The following is a 12,100-nucleotide window of genomic DNA, read 5'->3' as shown; positions in this document are numbered from 1 at the left end:
CAATGATCGTGGTCACGATTCCTCCTATTCATATAGAAAATTAAGAGGTAAATGGAGGGGGGAAAACTGTTAAACATCAAGCTACTAGTTTTTTCTCCTTTTTAGGTTTATGCACTCCAATATGATGACAGCAACTATGAGTTGTTGTTTTTTTTTTAACTCAAAAATTTCCTGAACTACTACTTAAAAGTTTTCTCTGTGAGTAATAAAGAAATGTGGCAAAAGAAAAAGCTTGAGGAACTTATCCAAAACGATATCACGAAGCCCCAGGAGTTAAGAAATTCTGGCTTAATACTGGCCCAAACTCTCCCCCAAAAAACCTTACCGGAAAGTTAAGAAAAGAGTGGCAACATTCTATTCAATAGAGCTAGACAGAAACAAACACGGAGTGGCGGTGGCCTTTGGAAGAGGCATACATTAAAACCACAACAGCAATCAGTGTTTTCACAGTGAGTTGGACACAAAACCGGAATAATCGGTACCTTTACCAAAAAGCAGTCCAAACCCAACGTGGACTAAGGGACTAAAAACTCCAGCCCTAAGGTGATAGCTTTATTCCTACTATTTTACTACGTTAGCATCAAGTTTGCACTTCTGGACTCCCCAGTTATATGTGTGACCTTTACTGTGATTTAACTACCATGTATGTACTGGTTCTGTGTACTGGAAAGTAAATGCGACCTTAGAGTTGGGAGATCCATATTTAAATCTCAATCCGGTTACCCACTAGACAAATGATTTCGCCCAGTCATTGTACCTCCATGAGCCTCAAAACTGCTCATCTATAAAATGCAAGTAACACTACCTACTTCACATGGTGGTTGTGATTACGACACGAGTCACGTGAAAGTGCCGAGCGCAGTCTCCTGCCCATAATAGTGGTCAGAAATATTTACAAACTTGAATAAGCATCTCTTACACTTAAGTGGCGATTATTCACGATCACTCATTTTCATAGCACTTTAACTGAAACTTCCAGATTCGTTGTTAAGAAGGCTTGACTCTTAGCAAGAGCTGTATGTCCTACCAGACTCTGAAGGGAAACTTCAGGGAGTAATAATCCTAGAAAAAAAGATCTTGAGTGCGAAAAACTCGGTCATACCATACAACTTTTAAACGGTCTCCGCTTCCCCGTCTACATGGAAATGAAAAAAAAAAACCATTAAATCCGCAGGCAGGCATCCTCAGGTTTACTATACTTGGTACGGATAAGGACCAACTACAATGGAGGCAGCTCTCCCACAGCTCATTAACTCTTCCCCACTGTCCCAAGAATTCATAGCCATGGGAAGACCAACTGGAAAATACGAGATGAAGCAGAAAAGCCATTCTTAGGTAGCCATCAGCAATCCATGTGCATTTGCCAACCAAAGAGGATAAAAAACTTGGGAGGAGAAAACGGGGTGGGTGGTGGTTATTTAAAAATAGCACTTAACTTTTGAAAGCCAACGTCTAGCTGAAATGGGAAGTGACGGAGAAGACCATGTGTGTCGGGGACCATGGCCACGGAGCGTGTGAAGTAGGAGCGGGCTTATCAATGCTGGTAGTTTCATAGTGAGATACTATTTGAACCTAGAACCAGGATCTGTGCTCAGAATGGAAGTGAGTGTTCGCTCCACAGTAAGTTTGCAGTTTCCTCGACGGTAGTTTTTTTGGTTGTTGTTGCTGTTGTTTTTGTTGTTTGTTTGTTTTTAAGAAGCCTAGACACTAGAGATGGAACTAATTTGTTCATGGGAAAAAGAATAGTAAAGTGCTTTCACTGCCTGCTATAACCAGTTTGTGTTTTCTTCCAGCACTATGAGAACCAAGTATAGCAAAAAAATGCCACACAGTGAAAGCTTTTAGTTTTTTTTTTTAAAAAGTGACGAGGGGGACACCTGGGTGGCTCAGTAGGTTGAGCGTCTGACTTCGGCTCAGGTCATGACCTCGTGGTCTGTGAGTTCGAGCCCCACGCAGGGCTCTGTGCTGACAACTCGGAGTCTGGAGCCTGCTTCGGATTCTGGGTCTCCCTCTCTCTCTGCCCCTCCCCACTCATGCTCTGTCTGTCTCTCTCTTTCTCTCTCTCTCTGTCAAAAAATAAATAAACATAAAAAAAAAAGTGATGAGGAAGTTTGTGTTTTTAAACACACACACACACACACACACACATATGTTGGGTTTACATAAATAATCAACCAAAACATGTTTCTACCATATCATTTTCTTGTCAAGCATATGGTATTTTTCTTTTTCCCGGAAACTCAATGTCAGAAGTATATGATTGAGACTTTTTCAACAGACAACTGGATAATTTGGGGGTCAGAATTTAAAAGTCTTATATCAAATTCATTTGTAGGAAGAACTAGTCTAACAATGCTTGAAGTGAGTTGTCTCTATGCTTGAGCTCAGGGTCTATCAATTTTTCTAGGAATATGGGTTCTTTGCCTTATTCTTAGAGCTTTTGATATCTAGTAGACTAAAAAATTGCAGTTTTTGTTTTTTTTTAAAGCATGTTTACTTCCAAATATTCAAGCACACAATTTCCTCATTCTGACACATGGTTCAAGGACAGAGTTCTGTCTTTCCACTTGCACTGCCATCAAGACCTACATCTGAAAGCGGACGTATAGACGTAGCCCTAAAGCAGACTGTGCTTGCCAAAATTTCTTCTTGAGCCCCAGAGTGATTCACTCTAAAGAAGACTGCCCGTTGTCCTCACAGACTCTCGAGAGGGCAGGGACCAACTTCCCTTTTGAGCTTCTCCTTTCTTTCAAGAGTGGTAGGTTTCCTCCACCTGCCCAACGAGTATTCTCACGATCACAACGAGGCTTTATCAGAAACACAGACTTGTACTCCTTAAAAGGCAGAAAAGGGGAGATAAGAGCCAGGGAGCCTACGCCACGCTGACTTGTAGACAAGACTTCTGAGAGCCTGCACGCCGTGCACTGATGTGTTTCTGCTTCGTCGTGAGGAAAGTACTCTTTCCTTCAGCAGGCCTGAAATAGAACCACTTTCCTCACCCAAACACAGCCGAGAACAGCAAGGCAGAAAGCAGAGGCTGTTGGCCATGACGCCCAGCACCAAGAAGAGGTGGGGAGCTGTGGGGTACGGTCCCTCCTGGGTGACAATAAGCCTGGCAGCCAGTTTCTGCAAAGCTTGGCCAAGGGAAAAGAAAGCCTCTTTAGAAATACAGTTGGCAAAACACTGAATATAAAAAGGATACTCTGAGCGACTGCATAATTACAGACTCAGAGTAGCTCTCTAAACTGGATCCCCATAGTATATCCTTTGTATGCTTGTGGGGAGTCTAGACCCCCACTGCACATCCTTTTACAAAACGGTTCTCCAGGCTTCCTTCTCCCTTCATGACAAAAAGCGTTGGAGATGGACGGAGAGGGGAAAAAGTAAACCCGGGAAGATACTGATACGTTCTCTCATCTACTGCATGAGGCTTAGAACCTTGGATCTGAGTTCAAACCCAGACTCTACTACTTACTGCCTACGTGCTGTCTTATCCCCTTCGAGAGACCTAGTCCCCAGGGCTTCCACTTCTAAGACTGTCCTGATGAAGAGAGGTAAAGCAGGTCAAGCCCTCAGTGCAGGGCCTGGTATGTGGTGCAGCCAGTCCGTGACTCAGCCGCAGTAGCGTCCCCACCCCGCCCCCCGCGTCTTTTGTGTGTCCCTTGCACCCGGACTGTTCACCCATCGCAACGCCTATGACACTTCCCTGTGCTTTTGTGCTTACAAATGCATCCCCAGATTGTAAGTCCTGGGAGGGCAGGATTGACTCACCCTATATTCTCAATACTGAGCACGTACATATGCACGTGTGTGTGTGTGTGTGTGTGTGTGTGCGCGCGCACACACACACGCACACCACTATGAGGTTAACCAATGTCTGCTGAACAAACAAGCGTAGGAATGGACAGACTGTTAGGTTACTCTCAGTGTTTATTTCCATGGGATTCCAGTTTTAAATGCCTTTGTCCTGATGTTGTCCTAGATGGCTAACTTGTCCAGGTTAACTGAACCTGCTGAGCACGTCGGGATTCTGCTGTAACACCAACTACACAACGCTGCTGAGACAAAGATCCCCCAGTCCAGGTGAGTTACGGTCTGTACTAACACAAGCTCCCATCCCAGGTCTTTAAACAGGCTCCCATATCTACTGGGGCAAGACAACGGTGCTCTTTTTTAATTGGGAAGTTCTAGAACCAAACTCCACTTTGGCCCGGGTAAGCATCCTTTCACTGTTTTCAGAATGTTTAAGGAGGGCAAGAGGAAATGGAAAGTAAGTCGTTAGCACATACACACACACACACACACACACACACACACACACACACACACATTCAGAGAAAGAGCAATTTCCCTGCAGCGAGCAAGTATCAGGTTGGGGAACTCCAGAGCTCACAGCCAGCTTGGCCAAGCAGAAGCCAGCCTGCTGAGGCCAAACAACAGCCATGTTATCCCCGCAGCTCTGGCTCAAGGCAGGGCAAGAACATCCTCTCCCACTGCTTCCCAGCAGCCAATCTGCTCCATTCCTCACTCTGAGGACAGCCCTCCTTGTTCATAGCTTTAGGGAGAAAGCTAGGTTCCTAAATCAAGGATCTCCTCAGACATACTCTCTAGCATATTTTCATGGACATGGAATCACTACTAGAAAACACCCCTGAGGAGCCTCTGGAATAAAAGGCCCAGCACAGTCTTGATACGCCCATGACTGACACACAAGCCACACTGGCCACAAAGCACAAAATACCTTCCAAGATCTTTCAGAAATGTAATTTGGAAAAAAAAAAAAAAAAAAAAAAAAAAAAAGCAAACATTAATTCTGCTCTGTGTATGAGCAATTTCCATTTGCAAGGGAAAGTATATCCAAAAACAAGCCCATGTTTCAGTTACTTTCAAGGTCCTGCCATGGGAAATAAAAGCCAAAATAAATTTCAAGCTGTTTTCTCCAAAGTTCCGGCCTTTGAAATGCCCTGACCTGACCAGTTTCAAAACTGGCGTTTCCAAGTTTCAATTCCAAAGAATCATTTTTTTAAAGGCAAAGTTGCCTCTAAGTAAAAACTGTGATAAGAGTGTATTTGATGATTGGGGCACCTGTGGGGCTCAGTTGGTTAGGCTTCCGACTTCGTCTCCGGTCATGATCTCGAGGTCTGTGGGTTCGAGCCCCGTGTCGGGCTCTGTGATGACAGCTCAGAGCCTGGAGCCCGCTTCGGATTCTGTGTCTCCCTTTCTCTCTACCCCTCCCCTGCTCACGCTCTGTCTCTCTCAAAAATAAATAAACATTAAGGAAATTAAAAAAAAAAAGTATATTTGATGCGATTATTCTACCTGATGCAATTGACAGCCAAGCAGGACTGGCTCGTGACAGGGGCAGGAGAAAGAACCTGCAGACCAAGAGAAACAAACACGAAGAAGGAATATACTTCTCAGGAAGCACTGCCAAAAAAGGGAAGAAAGTTGCTTAGAGAGTAAATCCTGAAAGTTCTCATCACAAGTAAAAAATAATTCTGGGGGCGCCTGGGTAGCTCAGTAGTCTGACTTGGGCTAAGGTCGTGACCTCACGGTTCTTTAGTTTGAGTCCCACATCGGGCTCTGTGCTCTCAACGCAGAGCCTGCTTTGGATCCTCTGTCCTCCTACCCCCACCCTCTATCCCTCCCCAGCTCACGCTCTCTCTTTCTCTCTCAAAAATAATAAATAAAACATTAAAAAATTTTAAGAAAAAAAATTCTGTAATTATGTGCGGGGGGTGGATATTAACTAGACGCACTGTGGTCATCACGTAATATATACAGATACTGAATCACTGCGTCACTGACACTAAGGTAAGGTTGTGTGTGAATTCTACCTCTATAAAAAATTGAGAGGGTAAAAGAAAAAGCAGGGAGAAGAGAGAAAGAAAGAGCAAGGCAGCCCCAAGAGAGAGACAAAGACGCGTCCTGGAAACCCCGGGGAAATGCAGACACAAAGGGGCAGCGCACAGAGGAGCCAAAATGGGGTAGCATGATCAGCCAGAGGAAAAGCTGACAGGAGTCATCAGAAAGGATAGCTTCCCCCGTGTCAAGGAGCAGGCTGGATGGTGGGGGGAAGCAATTAAACACCAATGACAGATGGAGATAAGGGCATCCAAGGCGAAGTGTCCCTGAGACACTTGAAACCGAGGACTGCCAGGAGGTGGCTGGGCGGCAGCCACCGAGCGGGAGCAGGAGGGGCAGTGTATCAGAGAGAAAACAAAGGGTCCGAGAGGAGGACAAAGCTGCCAAAATTTGGGGGCTGAGCTGTTGGGATGGGCATGGGGAGCAGGCCTGTGGCCACACAAGAAAAACTAGAGAAGTTCCTTCATAGGAGAAGTCCTTCTAAGTTCATCACCTTCTTCCTCCTACAGGGAGAGAGCTGTTGTTTGTAACCACTAAGGAGCCCAACGCTGAAGGGACAGCATGGTCACCATTCCCAAGGGGCGATGGCTCATTTTCCAACAGGCCCCTTGTAGAAAAGACCAGACAGGTTAACTATGAGCATCCATTGGTATCGGACAGCGGGCGGGAACGATGTAGCGCTCCACACCATCGAACAGGAATAAACATCTGGATACAGCAAATACGAAGTCATCTTCTGAAAGGCGCTGAGCTGGTTGAAGAAGGGGTAATGGGTGCAACAGCCATGCTGTGCCTCTATGCGCGCGCGCGCGCGCGCGCGTGCGTGTGAATATGAGTGACAGGAAAGAGGAATGTGTGTGTTAGAAAGCTCCCAACTGCACTTGAGACCCAGGACTTAAAACCACAGTATGATAAGAACAATTACAACGCGCAACGAAATGTAACGAGGAAGAGAGTCACCCCAGGGAAAGAATCCAGTGAACACCCCAGCGAGGACCATGGTAGTTGGGAGTCGTACAAGGAAGCCTCAGGAAGGGGGTGAGTCAACCTCTAGCTTGGCACCAGTTGATCCTTCCAGGACTCAGCCAGTGAGAGCACCGAGTTGCGAGTCAGGAGATGTTCGTTCTAATTCCAGCCCAGGTAAGGCCCTCAGCGGCTGAGCCTCAGTTTCCTCTTCTGCCATACAAAGCCCCCTGGCCATGAGCCCTGGGAACCAAACAAAGCTCTTGAAAATCACAAATGCAAATGGCAGTAACACCAACTGAAAATAGAAACACTGCACAAATGGGATACTGCTGTGAAAAGGGACCAAGTGAAAGACGCGTGGCCGTGTAAATGGAGCACCAGGGGGATTAAGGGCTTAGAACTATGGGTCTAACTCAGCAACTATGAGTCGCTCAGGGATCTGAAGCAGCAGCGGTTTCCAGCGCAAGAGCCCCTAAGAGTTAGATGAGCTTCAGTCTGGGTTTTATACATGTCCAAGTGATTATGGTTTATTTTATAACCTTTTTATAGAACAAAGGGATTGCAGCTGACTGATCCTAATAAAGCGTTGTGATTTATGCCGCTGCTCCTACAGAGCATTTATTCACTTCCATGCACAGTGATTAGGAGGGCAGAAGGCTTCTGAGTAGTGAGCAGCAGTCAGGGGACTCTCTCCACGGGCCCAAGGCTTTCCCCCTCTAGTACACGTACTCCAAATGCATAAACCATAGAATGCCAATTCCATCTACCTGCACACAGACTCTCCTTCTCGATTTTAGATGGTCAGCTGGCTACTCTGGCTTTATCTGAGCTGCCAGGATTACAACACCGACATGATTATACAAAACGGTGCCCGAAGAGGGACCTTCACAAAAAATGATGCTGCCTCCACTACAAGCATGGGTTTCCACCTGTTGTTTCTGACCTGTGAATCCATCCGGGGCTGGGCTCAAGCCCTTAGTCATCTTTATAGGTTCTCTAGGCCTGCCACGTTGTAAACACGCAACACAAGATTTGCTGAATTAAACCAAAGAGCCAAATCATCTTGGATAAGTAATAACTTCTCGGAAACTCGAGTTTTCTCATGGATAAGATGAGGGATGTGGGCAAAGCACCTTCCAGCTCTAGCAAATGTAAAATAACCTAATCTTCTGAAAACACAAAAGCCCTGTCTGAATACACCTTGTCTTTCTCATGTACTTCCTGCAAAGGAAAACGTATACAATTAAAGCCCGATTCAGATGTCAGTTAAAAAAAAAACAATTTTAATATCAGACCCATTCCTTTGTCAGTCCGTGAAATACAAAAGCAGTGTGGTTTTAAGTATGAAAAAAACTGTACAGGCTGGGGATCCCTGGAAAAAATGTATTCAGAAAAGAAAAAAAAAAAAATGTTAATTCTGACATTTCCTTGTAAACCTTCTCCCCTGAAAGACTGTATCTAGAATAACATTGACCTAACAGAAACAAGTAAGACTATTGACAATGGCTACAGTTTAACAAAGGCGTCTGGATTTTTACCTTCCTTGGTTACTGCACAAAAGCAGCAAATGTAAGTACAGTTGCCCCAGCAGCTGGTAAGTTCTCTCCCATATGCGTAGAAGTTGTGAAACAGCTGGGGAATGCAAGATGCTTTTGAGCAAGCTGCTATGTGATCCAAAATAACACGCTGCCTGTTCATCTCCGTACAATGGAAGCGACAGCCCAGGGCAGGTCTGGCGCATGCCCCGCAGCTGCGTCTTTCTTTGCAGCCGGGGCCACAACAAGTGGCTACAAATGGAGTAAGATGCACAAAAGCGGAAACCTTGCTCCTAACCCTTTGCGTGCTGTCTCTTGCTTACACACACGCAGCTCCTCGTTTTCCAGTGTGGGAGAAAGCTGCGCTTCAAACCCAAAGATAAAGCCTCTCAAATGCTTTAAATGGCAAACCCTCCCTGGACCCCAGACCTAGGCACTTCCTGGCAACCACTTTCACAGGAGGGTGGTGTTTGATGACATTATAAGGTTTCTGGTGCTTTTGCCCATGATTAACTGTTTACCAGATACATGCACAAGCAAAACCAACAACCATGAAATAGCAACAGTAAAGAGGTCTTTCAAAACCAACTTGACATAAAAAACTATTTTTCCACTTACATCTGCTAAGTGTAAAGCTTTGGGAGGGGGGGCGGTGGTTAACATAGGAAATAGTAATACTGATCGTTCACTGGTTGTTGGGCCTGAGCATGGCCTTCCTTACCTCTGTGTCAGTTTCCAAGTTAGTTTGACCATTTTCAGATCATGCTTCATTTGCCATATTTGAGCAAATATGTTTGAGAAGTTATCTCAAACTCTCCTCCCTTCTCTACCAATCTGGTGCCTCACCTCTAAACAGACTCCAAAAAAATACTCTGTTTTCCAAGGAAATGTTCCCTCTTGCCAAGACTGGCCCAGCACAAGTTTCACAGAAGCGGATATTTTTCTTTAGTGTTATAAAAGGCTCGTGGATGAGCCATGAGAATGGTTGCCTCCTTTGCTCCAGTGTGTTTGGTTTTGAGTTTGTTTCTTTTCCTTAAGTCCTGTTATCCTGGCCATTAGGATACTGGCTTCAAATTGAAAGGAAAGATAAATGGCCAGAGGGCTGACCACAAAATTACACAGTGGTAAAATTAGGAAGAAAGCCCTGTAGTTCCGGAGCCCCTTGTAAATTCCTTGGGCAACTAGACAAAATTTTCCATTGCTACCAACCCCACCCCCAGCTGCTGATTCCAAAAGAGGAATCACTAACTGCACTGAACTGCAGTATTAACTAAGACGAATGGTGAGTTCAAGGCAAATAACCATTTTACCTCTTTGGAGGAGACAGGGGAAGAAAGAAAGATTCTGTTCTTAAACATCTTGGTTATTACTTAGTATCTGTTGAGCAGCTACCGTGTGCTAGACTCTGTGCTAAGTACGGTATATGGATTATCAAATTTAACCCTCATAGCTTCGAACCAGGAGGTGTTTTCATTATCCCCGTCTTAGAAGAGGAAAATGAAGTTCAGAAAGGCTGAGCAACTTGCCAAATATTACAAAGCTATAAATGGTGGAGGTGGCATTTGAAGCCTGCCATTGTGACTTCAGACGCTTGCCCTTAATCATCATGCCTTGCCGACTCCACAACTGCCATTGCCCTAGGATGTTCTGAGTCACAGGCGCTTAAAACAACATCTTTCTTTAAGGCAATACGTTTTAAGTGCATTCAAGGCAATACCAACATCCCATATTACAAACTTGAGCTCAATGATGCATAAACGTGTGCATATCAAACCATGCTGTTAGACGCCTAAAAGCCATCTGAGTTTTAACTCATTAGGCAGTTAATTAAGGTTGGCCATATTTCCAAGGCAGACTTAATTTTACACACAATATCCAGCCCAGTGGTGAAGTCACACCTCTTAAACAGGGTAGGTAGATAGAGCTCCTGGAAACAGAGATTCATGCCAAGCGGAGCTCCCGCCTCAGGACCACCTGCCTCCTGAGACACCATCTAATGCAGAGGACAGCTATTTCTGACTCTGCAGTTGTCAGACAATCCTAAAGGTTTTGGAAGAAGCCTTAGTTGTGGTCATATACCTTAAACTCCAAGAGCTGGTTTAGTTAAGGTGCTGGCCCTAACAAAGCCAGCAATAGGTAGAAAGTCTATCCAATTCTAACGCCTCGGAGGAGGAGGCTGTGAGGCTGCAAAGAGAATGGTGAAGATCCTTCCAAAGTGTGTGTGAAGATTCTCTCAACAGTTAGGCACTGTATAAAAACCAGTTCCTGCCCTTTCCTTACAACACAAGGGGGTGGAGACAGATAAGATAAGAAAGCATGTGAATATAATCCATTGATTACTTGGGGGGGTAGGGTTTCACCTCGGCCAGAGTGCTCTGGGCTTCTCTTCAGCAGCACCTCCTCCTGTCCCTCATGCGCCCCGAACTTCGGGGGCGTGGTGGAGATGCCGCCCAGGCCCTTTCCGTGACAGTACTTGTGCACAGGCTCGGTTTGCAGAAGTTCCCGCAACCTCCGGGAAAACAAGGGGCTCTCTTAACTTGCCCTGCCGTCCTGCTCCCATGGTGCACGAGGAACTTCCTAGTGCAATAAACTGTCAGACTTCGCCAGAGCCGTAATGCCGTCGCCAGAAGCGCTTAACCCCGCACCTGACCCAGATTGCGGCCTGGACTGGAGCCTCCCGGCCGCTAACTCACAGTAATGCAATTACCGCCTTCTGGAGCTCCACTCAGGGTGCCGACGGCGGCGGCTGGCGGGCCCCGGGAGCCTAAACCACTCCCTTCCGGGAGCCCGCAAGCCACCCGAATCCGCAGGGAGGGGCGTGGACTGGCGGCTGGCCCCGCGCGTCGCGCGGGGACTTCAAACCCGCGCGGGCCCAGCGGAGGCGCGACCATGGGACCGGAGGAGGGGCGCGGGAGCCACAGCAGCTCTCGCCACTCGTGCAGTGGGGAGAGGAAACAGGCTGTGTCCTAGCTCGGAACACACGCGTGCACCTCCTCGGGTCGCCCCCTTCCCCGCCCCTGCTCCCGTCGTAACGGGCCGCGGAGCGGGAGCTAACTTCCCGAAACTCCGCAGAGGGAAATCCTGACCCGGCCAGCACCTCGGGGCGGCGCAAGCCAGGGCGCGCCGGGGACGGAAGTGGGTGGGAGCGGTGGCCGCGCCGCGCCTTTGTTACTGCTCCGGGACCCCGCGGGCCGCCGGGAGCACCCCATCGCAGCCGCCCGGGAATCGGCCGCCGGCTCCCAGGTTCCCGTCGCCGCCCCCAGCAGGACCGCCCAGAGCCACAGTAAAACTGGCCCCACCTCCCGGCCCCGAGAAGGGCGCGCGGCGGCGCGTCCTAGTGTCTGCCGGCCTTAACCTACGCTGCCGTTCCCTGCCCTGGGGCCACCGCGCGGAGGGACGTTCCTCACCTTCCGGAGCTTTCCCCAGACCTCCGGGTGGCAGAATCGCCACTTCCCGCCGGACAGCAGCGCGGCAGCCCCGGCTTCCTAACAGCGGCACGGCCACTCCCAGCGAGCGAGGATCGGGTCCCCCCTCTCGGGATGATTCACTACGCTCCTTACCTGGAGGCTCGAACAAGTCCCCTCCCCTCCGCCGGCCCGCGCAGCGATCGGGAACTGGCGCCCTCTGCCGGGCCACCAGCGGGAGCGCCCTGGCGACAGAGCGAGGAGCAGGGCAGGGGGTCGGAACCCAGGAAGGAGCCCACCCGAGCGCAGGACACCCCGCTGATCACTCCT

At 47.8% G+C, this 12,100-nt stretch overlaps 1 protein-coding gene across 5 annotated transcripts in view; it reads right to left on the bottom strand.

The window, feature by feature from the left end:
* The window catches only part of SVIL (supervillin), a 231,288-nt gene that overhangs the window by 217,949 nt on the left and 1,239 nt on the right, over positions 1-12,100 (bottom strand). The window contains exon 1 of one of the 5 annotated variants that reach the window (XM_042945236.1): positions 11,774-11,856. The exons of 3 other annotated variants lie outside the window; for them this stretch is intronic. The gene's annotated coding sequence lies outside the window, so the exon portion shown is untranslated. Of the gene's footprint in view, positions 1-10,726; positions 11,461-11,773; positions 11,857-12,100 lie in introns of those variants that run through there. One more of the 5 variants, XM_042945237.1, reaches the window with a different exon arrangement.

This window comes from Panthera leo, chromosome B4 (assembly GCF_018350215.1).
Source record: "Panthera leo isolate Ple1 chromosome B4, P.leo_Ple1_pat1.1, whole genome shotgun sequence".
NCBI classification, from domain to species: Eukaryota; Metazoa; Chordata; class Mammalia; order Carnivora; family Felidae; genus Panthera; species Panthera leo.
Note: the sequence above shows the minus strand (reverse complement) of the source record. Positions and strands in the feature narration are given on the sequence as shown.